We start from the raw sequence: 19340 nt of genomic DNA, 5'->3' as shown, positions 1-19340 counted from the left end.
GTATATATTATGTATATATATATGAAATAATATGCAAATGAGGTCGGGACTCCCTAACAGTCCCAACCAGCTCAGGAGGAGGGGACACACACGGCCCCAAGTCTGAGAGAACAACACGCAGTCATGGCCCAGAGCCTGAGAGATCAACACAGAGGAGCGCCTGCTCCAAGCCTCCATAGTGTAGCTGGGGGCAGGCCCCCAGTGGACACACACACACACACACACACACACACACACACACATATACACACATACATGGGGTGCCTGCTCTGGAGTGGCTGGCACACATAAATATTTAAATTGATGTCAGAGAGGAAGGCACACACACACACAGTGCCTGCTCCGAGCCTCCGTGGCCAGACTGTGGCTTAGGTCATCAGTAGGACATCCCATGAGGGCTCCTGGACTGTGAGAGGGAGCAGGCTGGGCAGAGGGACCCCCCCACCCTCAACCCCCAGTGCAAGGATTTCATTCACCAGGCCTCTAGTTGATTAATAAAATTATATAGGTTTCAGGAATACAATTCTATAATACATCATGAATACTGTATATTGTACTGACCATTCCAAGTCAAGTCTCCTGTCAGAGTTGGATCATTTTTAATCCAAATCTGATGACTACCTTTTAATTGGGGTGCTTGGGCCTTTTAAATTTAAAATGAATGGTGATATGATTAGGTTTGAGTCTATTATCTTGCTATTTGTGTTTTATTTTCCCATCTGTTCTTTATCCCCCCCTTTTCTTTCTCTGCCTTCTTCTGGATTAATTGATGATTTTTTAGTGATTTATTTTATCTCCTTTGTTAGCTGATGAGCTATATCCTTTCTTTGTTTGTTACACATTTTACTGGTTACTTTAGGGTTTACAGTATGCATATGTAACTTCTCCCAGTGCACCTTCAAATGATTCTACACCACTTCCCATACAGTATAAAACCATGCAATAGCATACTTCCCCTTCTCAAATCTCAGCCTCTGTGCTGTTGCCATAGATTTTGTTTTAATATTTGTTATAAAACCCACATTATCTTGTTATTATTTTAGTTTAAATGAACAATAATCTATGACAGAGATTTAAAAAGTAAGAAAAATATTTACATTTACCCACATAATTCCTTTGTTTAGGCTTTTCTCAACCTCATTACTATTGGCATTCCTTCCTGGAGGGAGGGGGCAGTCCTGTGCATCATAGAACGTTTAACAGCATCCCTGACCTCTATCCACTAGACACTAAGAGCCTTCCACCCCTCCCCTTCCCCCTCAAACTGTGCAACCAAAAATGTCTCCAGATATTGCCAAATGTCTGCAGGGGCAAAACCACCCCCAGCTGAGAACCACTGGTGTAGATCCACATTTCCATCTGGTGCCATTTCCTTCTTCTTGAAAGACTCCCTTTAACATGTTGTGTAGCATGGGTTTGCGGGTGGTGATAAATTCTTTCAGCTTTTGTATTTCTTAAAAAAAAAAAAAGCTTTCTTTGCCTTCGTTTTTGAGAGTGGTTTTCCCTGGATGAAGAATCGCGGGCTGACAGTTTTGTTCTTTGAGCAGCACTTTCAAGATGTGGCTCTGCTGCTTTCTCACTCGTATTGTTTCCAACGAGAAAGCTCCGATCATCCTTATCTTTGTTTCTATGTGTAATGCGTGTGTTTTCTCTGGCTTGCTTTTAAGAATTCCCCTTCAACACTGGTTTTGAACAAATTGATTATGATGTTCCTGGGTGTAGCTTTCCTCATGCTTCTAGTGCTCAGGGCTCATTTAACTGGTATGAATCTTCCTCTACAAACAGGTGTGCAAAAAAATACAAAATTTCTTTTGTTGTGTTTTTTTTTTTAACTCAAGTTAAATCTAACTCAAAGCCAATTCCTCCCCAATATATTGTGGGAAATTCAATCAGAGTCATGATTTTTCTTCCCCCACTAGAGAGGGGAAAGTAACATGGGCAGGCACAGATGGGGAGGTCTCTCCAATCGCGGGTGAGGGGCATGCCTGATTGCCATGGTGACACCCAGTGTTCTTATTCACAGCCAACATTTCCTCTAATCTGTGCCTGGGACATGGGACTCTTTAGGTGGCCAGAGCACCGAGTCTGAGCTCTTATCTCTAGGACGGTACCAATCTTACTTTCTTCTTCTCCTTAGGCCTGTTCCTCACTCCTGGAGTGCTGCAGTGAAGTCATGCTTCTTCCCCCCCATCTCTCCCTCCCTCCCCAGGTACTCTCTCCTTGAGGGTCACTCCTCCCTCCTCTTCTCCCTCTTTCAGATATCCAGCACAATCTACTGAATAAGTTTGGTCTTGAAGAAAACCAAACAACTTCAAAGGTTTGCTTTCCACCCTCCAAAAATCCCCAAAGCAAAGAAATACCAATAACATGACTACAATAACAGGAAAAGAGGATAAAGAGAAAAGTTTGGAAAGCAAAATTCAGATTAACATCCAAGATTATCATGCCAGCTGAATAAATTATAACAGAAGGTGGTAAATGGTATTATATACATTAAGAAAGTGTTATGGGAACAGTTAGGACAGAGTTACCCCTAAAGAAAACAGTCATTGGTCTAGCTCTTAAAAGATAATGAAGAGTATGCAAAAGGAAGGCATCTGACAGAGGAGAGGCTTCTGCAAAGGCCCCAAGTTGTGGGCTGTCCTGGGAACAATGAGGAAAAAAGGAGAGTTGTGTGGAGGTTTGTGCAGAAGAACTGTGAGAGGGAGAGGATCATAACAGGAGCTAGAAAAATTAGTAACTAATGGTGAAGAGCTTTGTATGCTAAACAAAGAAGCTCATAGAATATCACCACAAATTTAGTGGTTTAAAAGAGCATACTTTTATTCTCCTAGTTTTGTGGGTCAGGAGTCCAACACAGCTTCCCTGGGTCCTCTGCTCCGGGGTCTTTCACAACTGTGCAATCAAGGTATCAGCTGGGGCTGGAGTCTCATGTGAAGGCCGGACTAGAGAAGAACCTGCTCCAGGTTTATGTGCTCGTTGACAGTGCTCAGCTCCTGATGGTTGTTGGACTGAGAGCCTAAGTTCCTTGCTGACTGTTGGCCAGACACCACCTTCAGTTCCTTGCCACTAGGCTTCTCTCCAGGGCCACTTGTTTCATGAACGCCAGCAAGAGAATATGTGAGCATGGGAACTATAATTCTCATGGTCTTAGCAAGAATTTAGTCAATCTGTTTATTAAATATCAGATACATTTTTAGTCGCTTGCTTCACTAATTCAGTCATTTTGTTTTGGGCCAGTATAGTGTTTTTTTGTTTACTAAAATAATCTCATTTATCCACATGGACAAAACTTCAAATCACATTTTAGAAAGAATGGTCTTAAATGCATTTTCAATAACTCTTTCTTATATGACTACCCTACTCAAGATACAGCTTCCTGGATCTTGTACAGAGTTTCAACTACAGCTCAACTATTACTAGAACACTTTACTGTCTATACAATTTCAGCAATAACTCAGATTCTAACCATTTCAAGGAGGCAGTCTCCCAAAATTTTCTAATGTTTTTCCCAAAATTTCTAAATCTAAGTATAGCCAACATATTTCAAGAACTCTAGAGGTTAACCTTCAGGTTTACACAAATCTTCCAAATTCCAAAGTATTCAGTGGCATTAGAGGTTCCAAAATGTGGAAGACACCATAACTCTGTCTGATATGCCTTGGCATTTGCTAATTCCTCCCCATCTTTCTAATCCAGTCTCTCCTTGTTCCCATCTGTGGCATTTCAAAAACCCTTTCATGTAGGGTTCCTTTTGACTCTGGTCTCTGAAATTATGTTTATTTTTCAGTTATTCTTTGACTCTGAAGACTTATTAGGCATTAATGAAGAAAAGGACTTAACAGGCATCAAAGGAGTTTCCATGAAGAGTTGCCAAGGATAGGTTTGATTACAGTCTATGAAAATAATAGAGAAGGGTTGAGTTCTGTAATTAATCTCTAGGTGCCTGAGCTTACATAGGACTCCAAAAAAGATAAGATGAACCCAATATAGGCGATTAATTAGTCATATTAGCAATCCAAGCCAAAAAACATAATAATCTATAATAATAAAAGTGTAATATGCTAATTAGGCCAGACAGCCAAACGACCTTCCAGACATCATTCCGAGCGTCCTTCTGGGTGTCCTTCCAGATGAAGCTGCTGTGGCAGGTGCCGAGGCAGAGGCAATTAGGGGCGATCAGGCAGACAGGCTATTAGTTAGGGGCGATTAGGCAGGCAGGCAGGCAGGTTAGCGGTTAGGAGCCAGTGGTCCCGAATCTCAAGAGGGATGTCCGACTATGGGTTTAGGCCTGATCCCTGTGAAATTGCGAAAGGGTGAAGGCAGGACTGAGGGACCCCACCCTCCTGTGCATGAATTTCATGCACTGGGCCTCTTGTAACTCATAATGTAAGAGAAGATTTTAATTAAAAAGCCAGTGTTGAGAGACTACCTTTCACAACCTGAGTGGTGAATGACAAATAAAGTTACTTTTGCACACTGTTCAGAAAGCTTCCCTCTTCCACTTCAGAACAACTTTTTTGTGTGTCATATTTGCTCCCTTTGATTCCAACTGCTCTGTTCCATGGGCACTGATGAACTTTTCTATAAGTAAATAAATTGTTCAGTGCAAATAATTCAATTAGTAGATAAGTAGTTTATTTCATCAATGAATATTTTGTTTAAGTGCCTACAATTTGTCCAGCACTGATGGGCAGAACAAATGTAGCTCTAACTTCCTGGAATTTGTAACCTAACGGAGAGAGCATCATTAACTAATTCATGACATACATTAAAAATCGTGGTGCTACAAAGAAAAGGTCTAAGGTATTATAAGAGGTTATAACAGGGAGTTGTGACAACAGAGACTTGACAAGGTGGAGCTCACTGTGACCTTAGTCTGAGTTCAGTAAGCAGGGCAGAGATTGGAGTGAATTGAAAATAAATGAGTAGAAGGAAGAAGGAAGGAAGGAAAGGAAGGAGTGGGGGATGCATCATTAAATAAAACAGACAAAACTCTTGCCTTATCAAGCATCTATCCAAGAACAGACACTCTGTAGGCAGGCAGAGCACTTGAATGGGAGATCCGAACTGGGGCCATCAATGTAGAATTAATGGGCAGAGATGCAATTGTGGACATAGTCACCACGGGAAATAGTGTCGAGAGCCAATCAAGAATGAGCCTGAGCAAATATGCCCTGTTGGAAAGGGTCAGAAAAATGCAGAAAAGGATACAGTTAAATGTCTGAATTGGAGATAAGAACACTTTAGATTTACAAGATGATTAGAAAAGGTTGTCATCCAGGGCCGTGACCTCCCAGAAGAGAAGAAAGCTTTAACCATTTTAAATCAAAGAATCTCTTCAGAGCCCAACTGGCGGAGCTCAGTGGTTGAGCATTGACCTATGAACCAGGAGGTCATAGTTTGATTCCCAGTCAGGGCACATGCCTGTGGGCTCAATTCCTGGTAGGGGGCATGCAGGAGGCAGAGGATCAAGTATCACTGCTACTTGGATGTTTTTCTCTCTCCCTCTCCCTTCTTCTCTCTTTAAAAATCAATAAAACTATTCTTTAAAAAAAAAGTCTCCCCTCTCCCCTTTTTTCATCTTTCTCTTCCTTCTCCTCCCCACCCCCACCCCAAGTTTCTCACTTCTCCTCAAATGCAACCACTTTGCTAGTTTCTTGCCGATCCTCCCAGGGATCTTTCACAAATATATGTAAATCATGGCACCTTTCACAAATATAACCCTGATTTAATACGCTCTGGGATTCTGTTATTATCTTCATTTTGAAAATGAGGAAACAGAGAGACTCAGAAAAGCCAAGTTACTTACCCAAGATTGTATAGCTAGGGTTCAAATACACACTCTTCTACACAGTACACCACGGCCAGAAGAGTGGCTCTTTTAAAAATAACATATCTTAAAAAATGTGTAATAATGCTGTGTTTAAAAGAGAGAGAGAGAGAGAGAGAGAGAGAGAGAGAGAGAGAGAGAGAGAGAGAGAGAGAGAGAGAGAGAGAGAGAGAGAGAGGAAGGTGGCTAGTATTTGGTAAGTATAGCCTTCATCTCAGAAGCTGTGGTCTGCCATTCCTTTTTCACCTCACTCTTCTTCAGGATGCCTTCTTTCCCTCTCTAGACAAAATGGTAATGTTAGATGCCAATTATCTATGCCAGGGGGTGGAGGGTAGTCTTTCACATTGGCAGGTGCAAAAATCATCCACTGCAGAACGTCAGGAAACTTCTGGGTTTTTACACTGAAGTTGTAAATTCTTCTTTCTTCCCTCCTTCTCCCTGCCCAATCAAAAACTTGTGCTCAGTACTTTTCTTAATAGTTTTTATTTCCTCTCTGGTGACAATACCTGCACACCTTCTCCATGTTTCTGTGTTTATCCAAACCTGGACATTCTTTAATGAATGTCAGGCCAGCCTGGTTTGAAAAGCCTATGATAATATAATTGTGGTAAAATTCTCGATTACAAAGCTCTCATGTCTAAAGTTGATGGTTTTAGTCTTATTATCTACCTTATTCTATAACTTTATGCATGGCTAATATCAAAAAGACTTTCTCAAAATAAAAAACATATGTCTTGTATTCAGTAGTATGTCACCTGTCCATCGCCCTCTGCCCCCCACCTCATGCCATATGCAGCTCACATAGCAGGTGTTTGATAAGTATTTGTTGAATAAATAAATGGAACAAGATACTTAAACCTTCAGCTAGGAAAATACACTTACCTTCTACAATTCTCTTCAAGGGTGTTGTTGAGTACGTTGCTCACTGTAACATCAGCACCTTGTCCATGATGTGACGTCCCACAGCCTTAGTACCAAGCATGGATATGCATTACCTGCAAGAAGAATAGCCACACAATTCAGTAAAGGATGCTATTTTACCTTAAATCTTACACAAAACCCACACCACATAAAAACACAGACTTAGAACTCCTCTGACTAAGCAGGATGGTGGAAGCAGATCTACCCTAGTTGGTCTCACCTGCTGTAAATTCCACTGGCTGGGAAGTTCAGGGATTCATGGAACAAGATTTCCTCTCTCTCTCTCTCTCTCTCTCTCTACTAGCCACTAGAAATTTAGCCCACTTCTGGAAAATGCAGAGGACTCATTCAAACTTAGTAAACTCATTCTTGGCTTTACAGATTGGACAAAAGTAGGTTTACAGTTGTTCATATGGAAAATAATACAATAATTAATAAATATAAGAATAAACTTTGTTTTGTGTACTCACAACTGTAAACCTACTTTTGCACAATCCTGCATTTAATCTTTTTTTCCTATTCTACTTTTATCTTAGATTTTATAGGGAATCTGAAATTATTTCAGATGGATGATGGGTGGTTGGATAGATAGATGGATGCTAAATGGATGGGCAGTGGATGATAAGTCTCTATAAAACTTGCTCTAGTGCTATATTAATTGGCAAACAAGCTGCACAACACTAATTTTAATGAGAAAAATTCTCATTAAACAGTTATCCATAATACAAGTAGAAACTCTTCATAGAGTTTACCACCATTCCCTTATCATAGAGTCCCACTGGCACCATGGATGGCTGACTTAGCATTTCACTGAGCAGATTGGTGCCAATAAAATCCAAGGTACAAACCACACACACATAAATGTTAGTATGATGTATAAAAAATGTATTGAAAGAATTCCTGTTAACAATTTGTTGCTAAATAGCTAAAATCTTCACCAGTGCTCTATGGAATATTGGTAAAAAAAAAAAACTTCCAAACTGGGAAGCCAGTATTCTTGATGATAAAAATCAACTCTCAAACATCTATTTAATAGAGAGAGGAGGAGTGAAATGATGGGCCAAATCAGTAATGGACATCCCCATTCCTTCCAGTTTGTTCTCTTGGAGCATTATTTCTCAGCGGAATTATTTCCTTATTGATTTTCCTTTATCATCACACAAACTTCAAATGGTTTGCTTTGGTTTTATCCGCCTAATGCTATTACAGTTGTTTATCCTGTTAGTTTGCTTAGATCTTGGCACCTAAACTTTCCCAAACTCACTTGCTGATGACTATATAAAGTTCAGGATCAATGGTTTTCAATGGTTCTTACATGAGTGAATAGAAATACTGATTAAAGACTGGTAATGGAATTACAAACTTGCCTGCGTATCTCAAAGCAATTTACCAAGCACCATTATATGATCTTATAATGTTGAGAGCAAGTGATTGTGTCTGCATTTGCACGTGGAACTACGAAACCCAGGTCCTATTTTTCTTACTGTGTTATGCCCCACCAGGCTGATGATAACCCTGGGAACTCTTGAAAACGCAGCAGGGGGTCAGTGGAAGCTCTGCACTGCAGGGGGTTAGGGGGTAAGCAAGTTTCTGAAGGTGGAGCCTGCCGTTCAGTTGTCCCACCAGGAATCACACAGCAGATTGGGTACTTCCAGAGATTAGCTCTTTCCAGTTGAACTAATGAGTATTTTTTTTTTAAGTCCAACTAGTGTTTCACATTTTGGACTTGTTGACCCAGATCCTACTCATTCAAAGTCTCCCTTCTACTGCTAAAGCAGGATCAATTTCACCCACTGATTCAAGGAAAACAAACAAGACTTGAGATTCTGTCTCCTTCCAATAACGAAGTCAGAACTCTTTCTTTGACCTTTTGGTTGTCTTTCTCTTTCAAAACACTTATTAAGTTTTTCCTTTCTGAGTATAAAAGAAATTAGCATAGAAATTATGAAAAAACAAAAACAAAAAACAAAAAAAGGAACATTTAAATTATGCAAAAGTCCATTACTCAGCAGTTAACATTATTAAAATATTTCCTTCCAGTCTTTTTTTCTAGACATCTACACTAATAAAAGAGAAACATGCAAATTGGAGACCCTCCACTGTGCCCACCAGCCAATCAGGATGAGTATGCAAATTAGCCCAACAAAGATGGTGGTTAATTTGCATATGCAGGCACAGAGCAAAGACTGAAGGCTCCGCCCGAGCAAAGACTGAAAACAACTAAAGACTGAAGAAGACTGAAGACGACTGAATAAGACTGAAGACTGAAGACGACTGAAGACTGAAGAGGCTTGCCTTCTCTGCTGCAGTCAGAGTGGAGAAGCCTCCAGGCTTGGCTTCTCCGCTGCAGCTGGAGGGAAGGCCTGGGACCCAGGTGCCAGAGGAAAACTGGTGCTGGCAGCCAGGGGAAGGAAGGCCTATTGCATGAATCTCTCCGTGCAACGGGACTCTAGTCTATATATATAAAAGCCAAGTAATCAGAATGCCAAACAACCAGAATAACTGGTTGCTTTGATGCACACTACAGCCCGATTGCACCCTCCTCCATCGAGGGTGGGACCAGCCGGCCAACCTCCCATGTCCCCTCCTCCTAGCTCGCCCGGCCTCGATTGGCACCAATCGCAGTGGGCCGGCCAGACCCCCACCCATGCACGAATTCATGCACTGGGCCTCTAATCTTATATATAAACACACGTAACATGAAAGAAGTTAAACCATATGTGTTGTCTGTGCATTTAACAATCATGAATATTTCGCAGGTAAATAAATATTCTTTAAAACATGATTCCTAAAAGTTTCACAGTGGTCCCCTCTGAATCATAATTTAATTTATTAAATCATTTACCATTAAAATTTAGGTCAATTCCACATTTTCACCATCTATACTAATAATAAAGGAATATGCAAATTGCCAGGGACACCATCACAGTAACAGTAACAACCAACAGCAGGCTGTGTGGGGTGACCAGGCCAGTAGGGAGGTTAGTGAGGGATGACCAAACTAGTTAGGAGCCAGCAGTCCTGGATTGTGAGAGGATAGTTGGACATCCCCTGAGAGGCCCCATATTGGAGATGGTGCAGGCTGGGCAGAGGGGACCCCCTGCACGAATTTTGTGCACTGGGCCTCTAGTTATAAATAATGCTGTTGAATATCTTCACATGAAAATTGTTATGTGCATCTTCTGATTACTTTCTCAGGATCTCATGGAACTGATAGGTTAAAGACCTGAGCATCTTAAGTTTTTAATACATTTAACCCAGTTGTGCCACCTCTCATCTCAAAGATTGTACCAAGTTATGCTCTGATCAATAGAGCATAAGAATTTCCAAAATGCTTCTGTCATTCCCCCTCCTCTAGTTTGCTCTTAAGTTCATTTTAACATGATTTTTCCTGGATAGAAATATTGTTAGGGAGTGGTATGAGGTGTTTAGAACACAGTGTGATTCTACCAAAGCCCAAAGTGAATTTGAGTCCTTTCTATATTTAGAGAGCTTTAGGAAAAGTAACAGCATGAAAGGGGGAGTTGATTCATGATTTTGTCTCCACTCCCAAGTAAAAAGAGCTCCAAGTGTATGTCTTGCCCCATGATTTCCTATATTAAAAAAAAAAAAAAACACCAAATGTGAACTGGTTTTTCTGCATATAAAGAATCAAGTCAAATGCATAATCTCTATACAACAAACTTGAAATGCTCTTTCCCCCTGCTACTGAAGAGGACAGCTTTCTTATTTTTCAACCGGTGTAAATGGCTCAAAGTTTCTATTTTTCCCCAACTGTCATGAAAGGGATTCATTATTCTTTGCACATACACGTCTACATTTTGCTGTGAAAGTCAATATTTATTGCACTTTTTTCCTGCATTTCTTAATAGAACATGTGTGTGATTATTGAATAAACATGAATGTATTGAGTTTTGCAACACTTCTTCTCCAGTAATTTGTTAGGATTTTTTCACTCTTCTAACTCAAAACAGATTTATTTTTCTAATAAGATTTTGTAAGTTCTTCATCCACAGTATCCACTAGATTTATTTCATTTTCAAAATATAAACTGCTGCACCTGGGCAGCAATTTTTTTGATTACTCCAAATGGTTTGTGATGGTTTTTAGCGTAGAGCAATGGTATGCATACTTACCAGGTGTACTTCAGTTCATGCATTACATTCTGGTTTAATATTTTTTGGTCTGCTTATTCCATCTCAGTCTCCCTGACCACATTCTCAGGCTTTATTTCATCCTTATTTGCACATCATGCAAGAAAGCATTTCAGCTGAATAAAGAGTCCTTTAAAAGATTTCACATGGAGATGGGAGATCTAATAAATTTCTGTTGAGAGAGTTTATTATTGTTGATGTAATTATTATTTAGCATGGATGAAGTATTCTTTAAAGCTGAAGATACCCAGCTTTAAAGAATCTCTACATGGTATTGTCTTCTCTCTTAAGTCATTCTGGCTGTATTCCCAAGTCATGTTCTCTATATGAATTTAGTGGCCCAATAAATTAGGAATTCAGAGGACATTAAAGGGATACTTCAATTTTGAATTTTTGAGATGTTATCATGATAATGCTGCCATATTTATACTCTTCTTTTTCTAATGACCTCAAAATACCTCATGAATAAGCAATAGGGTTTTCCTCAATGCCCAAGTTAACAATAAGATTTTATTGGTCTGAAAAATATCCACCACCCATTCCTATATCTCATTGTAATAATGTGAATCCATAGTAGTAAATGCAGGCATTTGTAATACACCAGGGCTTAAAAATTTACAAAATAGTCAATATGTTTCTTTTTATTAATGTTTTTCTTACTGAAATAATGGTGTTCTTAGGCTTGGAAATTTGGTCTGGTGATTAAGCAGTCTTTTTCATAGAATTATCAATATATGTGAAATTTTTATGATCATTATCAAACCCCCTAAAAAACACACAGTGTTTAATAAGTGAAAAGAAATCAACCCACATTATTTACTCCTCTAGGCTAAGTACATGCCTAAATTTATTATTTTCAACCATGACCTTTGCCCTGATATCAGAGTAACAACTCATATGATAGCCAGCCACTGACATCACCACTTAGGTGACTGACAGGCCATTCAAACTTAATAATTTATTTCACAAAAAGAAAAAAGAAAAAAAAAACACTTCCTTGATGTACTTCTCCTCAAATCAATCTCTTCTCCAGTCTTTTCCATCTCAGCAAATGACACAACCATCTGCTCAAACTAAAACCCTCAGGGCCATCATTGATTGTTCTTTCTTTCTCTCCAACATCTAATTCAACACCAACTCCTGTTGGCACTAACTTTAAAATATATGCCAATTTAGTTACCTTCTCTTCTTTTCCATTGGTACCATCTTAATTCAAGGCACAATCATATCTCACCTGAAATTCAGCAGCATCTCTATTGGTTTCTCTCTATTTCTATTCTTGATCCACAATAATTAGTTTACTGCAGAGCAAAGGGTAAACTGGCATATGATACTCCCCTGTCTTAATCCCTCACTGGCTTCCCCTTACACTCAGAATAGAGCCCAAATTATATCATGGCTTGCAAGAACCTACATGAATAGGATCTGCCCCTTCTATAACTACATCTCATACCACTGTCCCCTCACTTCCTATTATCTAGACTCCCTGACCTTTTGTTCTTCAAGCATTCCTCTCTTAGGTTTTGTTGTTTTCTGTTTCTCTACATGGAACACTCTATCCTTCCTTATGTTTGCATGACTGATGTATTCTCATCAGTCAAGTCTCAGCATAAATACTATGTGTTTGGAGTGGCCACCCTTGACCACCCCCATTCTGTCTCCAACCACCCTGCTTTATTTCCTGCTTAGCAGTAATTTCTCCTTAAAATAATCTTTTTTGTTTGTCTACCTTTTAATAGCCTGGCTCTGCACTAGAATATGAAGCCCCATGGAGAAGACAGTTTGTCTCTCGTTCACCACTACTACAACCCTAATCCAGTCTTTCCATGGTAGGTGCTTAATAAATACTCATTGAATGAATGAATTTCTCAATCAATCTGAAAGTCAAACTCATGCCACTCACACTCCAGCTCTACCTATGTTTGCAGCCCATCTCTCAGGAAGCTACATACAAGCCATATCAGATGAGTCACCATTTCTTAAACACACAATGAAATTTCACAACCCAGTGCCTCTTACCAGACCATTAATTCGTCCTCACGCATGCTTCCTCTCCATTCCCCCACAATCTCCCCAGTTCCACTGAGTGACGTTCTATTCAGTGCTCCAGGGCCAACTCAACTGTCTCCTCCTCCACTGAGCCGCTGTCTTTTTCTCCTTTGGATTTATAGCGTTCTGTCTCTGTCAAAGGGCCCTTACTACAGCCCTCCTTTCATAATTAGATGTGTCTATTTCTTGCTTCCCCAGGATATGATGTTCTCTGAGAGCAGAAACTTAATTATCTTCACATCCTTCATAATACATAGTCTAGTCCCTGGTAGGGGCTCAGTAAGTGTCTTTTGAATTGAACTGAATTAAATTAAACTGAAACAAACTATGAGAAAGATGGCCCAAAAACTAAACTCTGTGCCTCCTAAAAGGAGCTCTGAACTCTCAGTTGATTGTGAAATACATATCTCTCTAATTTAATGGAGGGGATGGTGGCTTTTCTGTGTGATGAGGAATTTTCTGCCTGTTTCAAAGAGAGATAAGGTCAGGAATCACTGACCTTATGTTTTCTGTATCTCTGTCTTAAATCACCAGCTGCTTGTTTAGCCTTTATCCCAATGTTTGGCAGAACCTGGGTTGCTTCTCTCACACATGTTTTTCCTTCAGAGTGTTGATATTGGGCTGTATCTTATATGATAACAAAATACCAGACTTCTTGGGTCATTGGTTTAATGCAGCTGTGGTTGGTTGAGGTTCATGAAAGTCACCACTTGTCATTTGTTTATATCACTGCTCTAGTGAATTTAGGTTTCTTCTTCGCTAGAGAGTTGGAAATTTCATCCCCAGATTCAAACATTCCCCCATTTCTTGTAAACAGACATCAAACTGGGGAATAATATGGAGCAAGGTATCGTGTGAATGTTCAACAGAGACTCTAGAGCAACTTAGTAGAGAACTCAGGAGGAAAGAGACTTTAGTTCCTTCTTAAATCAACCCACTGTTGTTCCATTGGAATAAAGGGAAAATCCATAGTGTAGCAGGGTGAGACATAGCCTTATTAGACAAGGCTTGCTAGAAAGAATACATGTCCAGAGAACATAAAATACTTTTGAGTATACCTAAAGACAATAGTTATATCCAGGTATTTCTGGAGCTCTAAAAAGCAGGGTTAAGGCCTTGCTGAAACAAAGCAACAATATAGAACAGGTGTGCAAAATGCAATGGATTTGGGTAACCTAATACCAGTTAGATTATAGCTAATAAACACCCTTTCCTCAACTTTGATCCATAAGTCTCCAGGTACCTAAGAGACATCTATTTCTGAGATGCCCACATGTCGATGAACTGACTATCATTAGGTAGCAATCATCTTGGTGTCTGCCATGGGATAAGGTAGGAGATGCCTGAAATTGGTCAGAAAAGGCTTGTATCTTGCATCTCTTTCTCATTCTTTCTCCTTAATAACTTTCCTACTCTTCAGGTGTCCTTCCTCCTGCTTGCTCCCCAAAAGAGAGATAAATCACTATTCTAAAGGAAACACAGGTCTAAGCCATGGGCTAAGAATAGACCACAAAAGCTTTCATTGTACATGGCCCACAAAGCTTTCAGAAAGAGGGTGAAAATGGAGACTAGCCCAAGACTAAGTGACAGTGACTTCAATTCAGTTTTATTGGTTCCGTTTAATTCGATTGTTAGGATCAGAGAAGAATGGGAAGAGTACATTTGAGGTTGAATGGGCAGTTCATTGCTCTATAGAGTGATATGGCTGCTAAAAGGTTTACCAAATGCTGATGCGAAACAAAGACAAAAACTACACACAGATTTATATTAAATGTGCAGGTAAGGAAAACCACAGCATCACAGGACAAGAGAGCAGTGCAACTAATCAGAGTCAAAAGTGGCTCCTCCTAATAGGGTCTCCTTATCTGATTCTGAATTTAAAGTCAGTGAGGATGTGGTCAGTCCTCCTGCTACCTTGCTAAGTCCCACCAGGCCAGGGTATGTAAATTAAGCATTGGAAGGAACTATAGTGGTCTCATGATCACACAACTCATCAGCTACTGAACCTTCTCCATTTTTTTCCATTGCAATGGATTCTGAAATGTGTTTCTATGACTTCATGTTAATGAAGGTATGTTTAATGTTTGGGAATTTACTTTGAACAAAACAAAGAAGCTCCACTGAGATGTCACTCCCGAAGTCCTTACAAGAAATTCATGCCTCCACAGAATCTATCCTGGTTCTGCTAAAAAACAGGCAAAGGGACACATCCTCTTTTAAAAGGCATTAGCTTATTTATAGTATGATGGATATATGGGCCATTTTCTGTGTGTGTAGTGCATGTGTGTGCACATGTATATGCACATGTGTGTTTGATCGTTTGTGGGAAAGTGTGTGGGAGTTTGTTTATTTAAAGGACAACATACTGTGTTGCAAGTTTCATAGAGAAATAAAAGTAAATAAGAAATAGTAAATAAGAATGAAGCTTGTTGATATAGGACATTACCATCCACCCTGCTGAGCTTTGAGAAGAATTTGAAAGCATGTTTTGCCAAGAACAATTTGCAGAGTGGATATTCAGTCCTTCAGATACTACATATTATTAAGACAAATGTTAGATGCTGATCTCTTGCAATTAGTTTATACCAGAAGAATTTAATATCAGTTTCTCATATATGAAACAAAACTACGATGCTCCACTAGGCTTGACCAAAGTCCCCTAAGAACATCAATATAATCCCCCATGGCCCCTAGGACTGCCTCTTCATCCAAATATCTGCTAGAAATTCCCACTGAAGTAAAACGTTTGCCTTATTCCAAGAATACAAAACAGTGCCTTATAAGTGAGAGAAGAGAGATATACTTAGGCTGGATTGCAAAACGAGAAACTAAGGAGACAAACAAGATTCCTTGGGGTTCTGAATCAAATGTGATGAAAGTGGCATAGAGGTTGCTGCCACATTTAGTTTCTTTAAAACGTCAGAATTATATTTGGAGGAGGCAGGAGTAGGTGAGTGTGCCGTGTGCATTTGGATCCTGTAATTACAATGTCCAGGCCAAGAGGGCAATTATCCTGCACTTTGATTGGTTAGTTGCACCTGGAGCTTGGTTTTTTTCTGGAGGGCTATATTTTGAGAAAGGGGGTGCAGGTAAACCAGAAAGGCTCCAGAGTGCAAAACCAAAGGGATGAGATTCAAGAATTATTTCACGGGAAGCCAAGTTGAGGAAACTGGAAACTAAATCTGGAGACAAGAATAGAGGGAGGAAATAAGAAAGACAAATTTTGAAATTTTTAGAAGTTTTTTATACTGCATTTATTCTATTTCCCTAAGTATACTACAAGTTACCTGTCTGTATATTTTCTTAAAATATTTACTTAAAATGCTCTTCTCCCTTTTTCTGACGATTGATCCCTCTGATCCAGCTCAGCATCACCTTCTCCAGAAAATCTTTCAAGAGTCCCTTATAATTTTCTTCCTCCCTGCCACAAGCAGAGAATGAGGCATTCTTTCTCTGCACCCTATTATTCTATAAAACAATTTCATTTTATAGTAAAACTTTGTACTCCAATGTCTATCAATTTTCAATCTTACATTAAGCTGTGGACATGGAATGGAGTGGGTCCTATACTTCTTTCATTAATTTTTTGACCTTTTCTAGATATCTGCAATTTCCTAAATATTGTGCTAATGACTACAAACACACACACACACAAACAAAAGATTTAGCTCTTATCCCTGCAGAACACAAAGCAAAGAAAGAGAAATGCAAACATCAGAAACAAGATACGGATGTCTTCTCTCACAATTCTCTTCTCTCACAATTCTCTTTAACATTATTCCAGCTAGTGGAATAAGGCAAGGAAATGAAATAAAAGGAATCCAGGTAGAAGGGAGAAGTAAAATTATGCTTATTTGCTGACCACAAGATAACCTATGTAGAAAATTCAAGAGAATATGGAACTAATAAGTGAGTTTAGCAAGATTGTGTGATAGAGCCCTAGCTGGTTTGGCACAGTGGATAAAGCATCGGCCTGCAGACTCAAAGGTCCCAGGTTTGATTCTGGGCAAGGGCACATGCCTGGGTTGTGGGCTTAATCCCCAGTGGAGGGGGCATGCAGGAGGCAGCCAATCGATAATTCTCTCTCATGATTGATGTTCTCTCTCTCCCTCACCTTTCCTCTCTAAAATCAATAAAAAATATTTTAAAAACGATCGTGTGACAGAAATTCATACAAAATCCACTGTATTTCTATATACTAAGAACAATGGGAAATGGACATTTTAAGTCAATACCATCTAAAATAGAGTCAAAATATAAAATAAGTATGGATAAATCTTTACAAAAATGTAAATGACTTTTACACTGAAAACTAAAGAATATTACTGAGAGAAATTAAATAAGGGTATTTAAAAAGAAGAAATATTTATATTCATGGGTTCAGAAAACTCAAATTGTAAGATGTCAAATACCTTCAAATTAATCTCTAGATTTGGTGCAATCCAAGTCAAAATCTAGGAGGCTATTTTTTTTGCAGAAATTGACCGAATGATTCTAAAAAGCATTTGAATATATAGAGGATAGAGAATAGGCCAAACAACTTTGAAAAAAGATAAGTTTAGAGAACCAACACTATGGAATGTCAAGATTTATCATAAAGTGACTATAATCAAGACAATGTGGTTTCTTGTAAAAATAGAGAACTGGATCAATCAGAGAGAATAGAGAATACACAAATAGAGTCATGAGTATATGGTCAATTTTTTTTCTATTCTTGTTAATTTATTCAAGACTAGAAGGATCTTCATTTTGGTGACTTAATAAAAATACTTATAGGAGTCATATTAATGGTGCCATGATAAGTAGTAAATATACAAAGATCAGAATAAAAACTAGTACTCTTTAGTTAGCGTTTACTATGAACCAACATTGTGTTCACTCAGTCTTTTATGTATATTACCTCATTTAATCTTTCTTAAATCCTATGAGTTAGAAATGATATGGTCAATTTTTAATAAAAGTGCAAAGGCAATTCAATGGAGAAAGGACAATCTTTTCAACAAATGGTGTTGAAACCATATATTCATATGCAAAAAAAATACTTCAACCAATAATTACATACACAAATTAATTAAAATGAATCATTGAGCTAAATATGAAACCTAAAATTATAAAATTTCTAGGTGAAAAATGGGGTGAAAACCTTTGTGATATTGGATTAGGCAAAGATTTCTTAGATATGACACCAAAATCATGATTCATAAAAGAAAAATTAATAAATCTGACTTAATCAACATTCAAAACATCTGCCTTTTAAAGAGATACTGTTAAGAGAATGAAAAGGCAAACCACAGCCTGGAAGAAATATTTGTGCTACATACATCTATATCTGGAATATATAAGCAATTCTTAAATTTCAATAATAAGAAAACCTATTTTTTAATGGACAAAAGATTTGAACAGATACTTTATCAAAAAAGATATATAATGGCAAATAAGCACATAAAATGTTCAATTATAATTAGTCTCAGAAAAATGCAAAGTAAAATCACAATATGACATGACTACATATTTATTGGAAACTAAAAAAACAAACTATATGAAATATAGTTGGCAAGGATATGAAGCAACTAGAATACTGATACACAGCTAGTGAGAACGCAAAATGTTAGCACTGCTTTGGAAAACAGATAGGTAGTATTTTCAAAAGTTAAACACACACCTGCCATATAATCTAACAATTCCACTAAGTCAAAAGGACATGAAAGCATATGTCCAGCCCACAACTAACATTAATATTCATAACAGGCAAATACTGAAAACAACCTAAGTGTACATAAATAAAGTATGCTATATCCATACCATGAACTACTACTCAGCAATAAAAAGGAATGAACTATTGATCCACTCTACAACGCAGATAAATCTCAAAATAATTCACATTGAAGAGAAGGATTAGAATGTATACAAGGAACATTTTGGGTGTAATAGATATGCTTATTATCTTGATTATGGTATTGATTTCAAATACAAACCTACTGAATTATATAAATATGTTCAGTTTATTATGTATTAGTCATCACTCAAAAACCCTATTTTAATAACATAGTAACAGCAATTTTTAGGAACTTAATTTGAAGTATGCCTAGGACATAGCAAAGGCCCAAAACATGTTGTTAAAGCATTGAAAACATGGGAGTGGTCTGATAGGTTAATTCTCTGTTACTCTAAAGTACAGAACGGGCCAGGAAGGCAGATTTCCATTTAATATGTTCATTGAGTTGTCTAATAATGGAATGAGCTCCCTGAATAGAAAGGTGTTCATCACAGTGACTAAAAGTCAGGTTCTGGGACTTGTATACATGTATATAAGCCAAACCAATGGACATGGACAACAGGGGGATGGGAGCATGAGTGTGCGGGGCGGGAGGGGAGGTTGGGGG

At 38.5% G+C, this 19340-nt stretch overlaps 1 long non-coding RNA gene across 1 annotated transcript in view; it reads right to left on the bottom strand.

The window, feature by feature from the left end:
* Positions 1-19340, bottom strand: part of LOC102760740 — a 33689-nt gene that overhangs the window by 2116 nt on the left and 12233 nt on the right. The window contains exon 2 of the long non-coding RNA XR_001514016.1: positions 6716-6828. This is a non-coding gene — a long non-coding RNA (uncharacterized LOC102760740). The remainder of the gene's footprint in view (positions 1-6715; positions 6829-19340) is intronic.

This window comes from Myotis davidii, unplaced genomic scaffold (genome assembly GCF_000327345.1).
Source record: "Myotis davidii unplaced genomic scaffold, ASM32734v1 scaffold38, whole genome shotgun sequence".
NCBI lineage: Eukaryota > Metazoa > Chordata > Mammalia > Chiroptera > Vespertilionidae > Myotis > Myotis davidii.
This window is presented reverse-complemented; position numbering and strand designations above follow the sequence as displayed.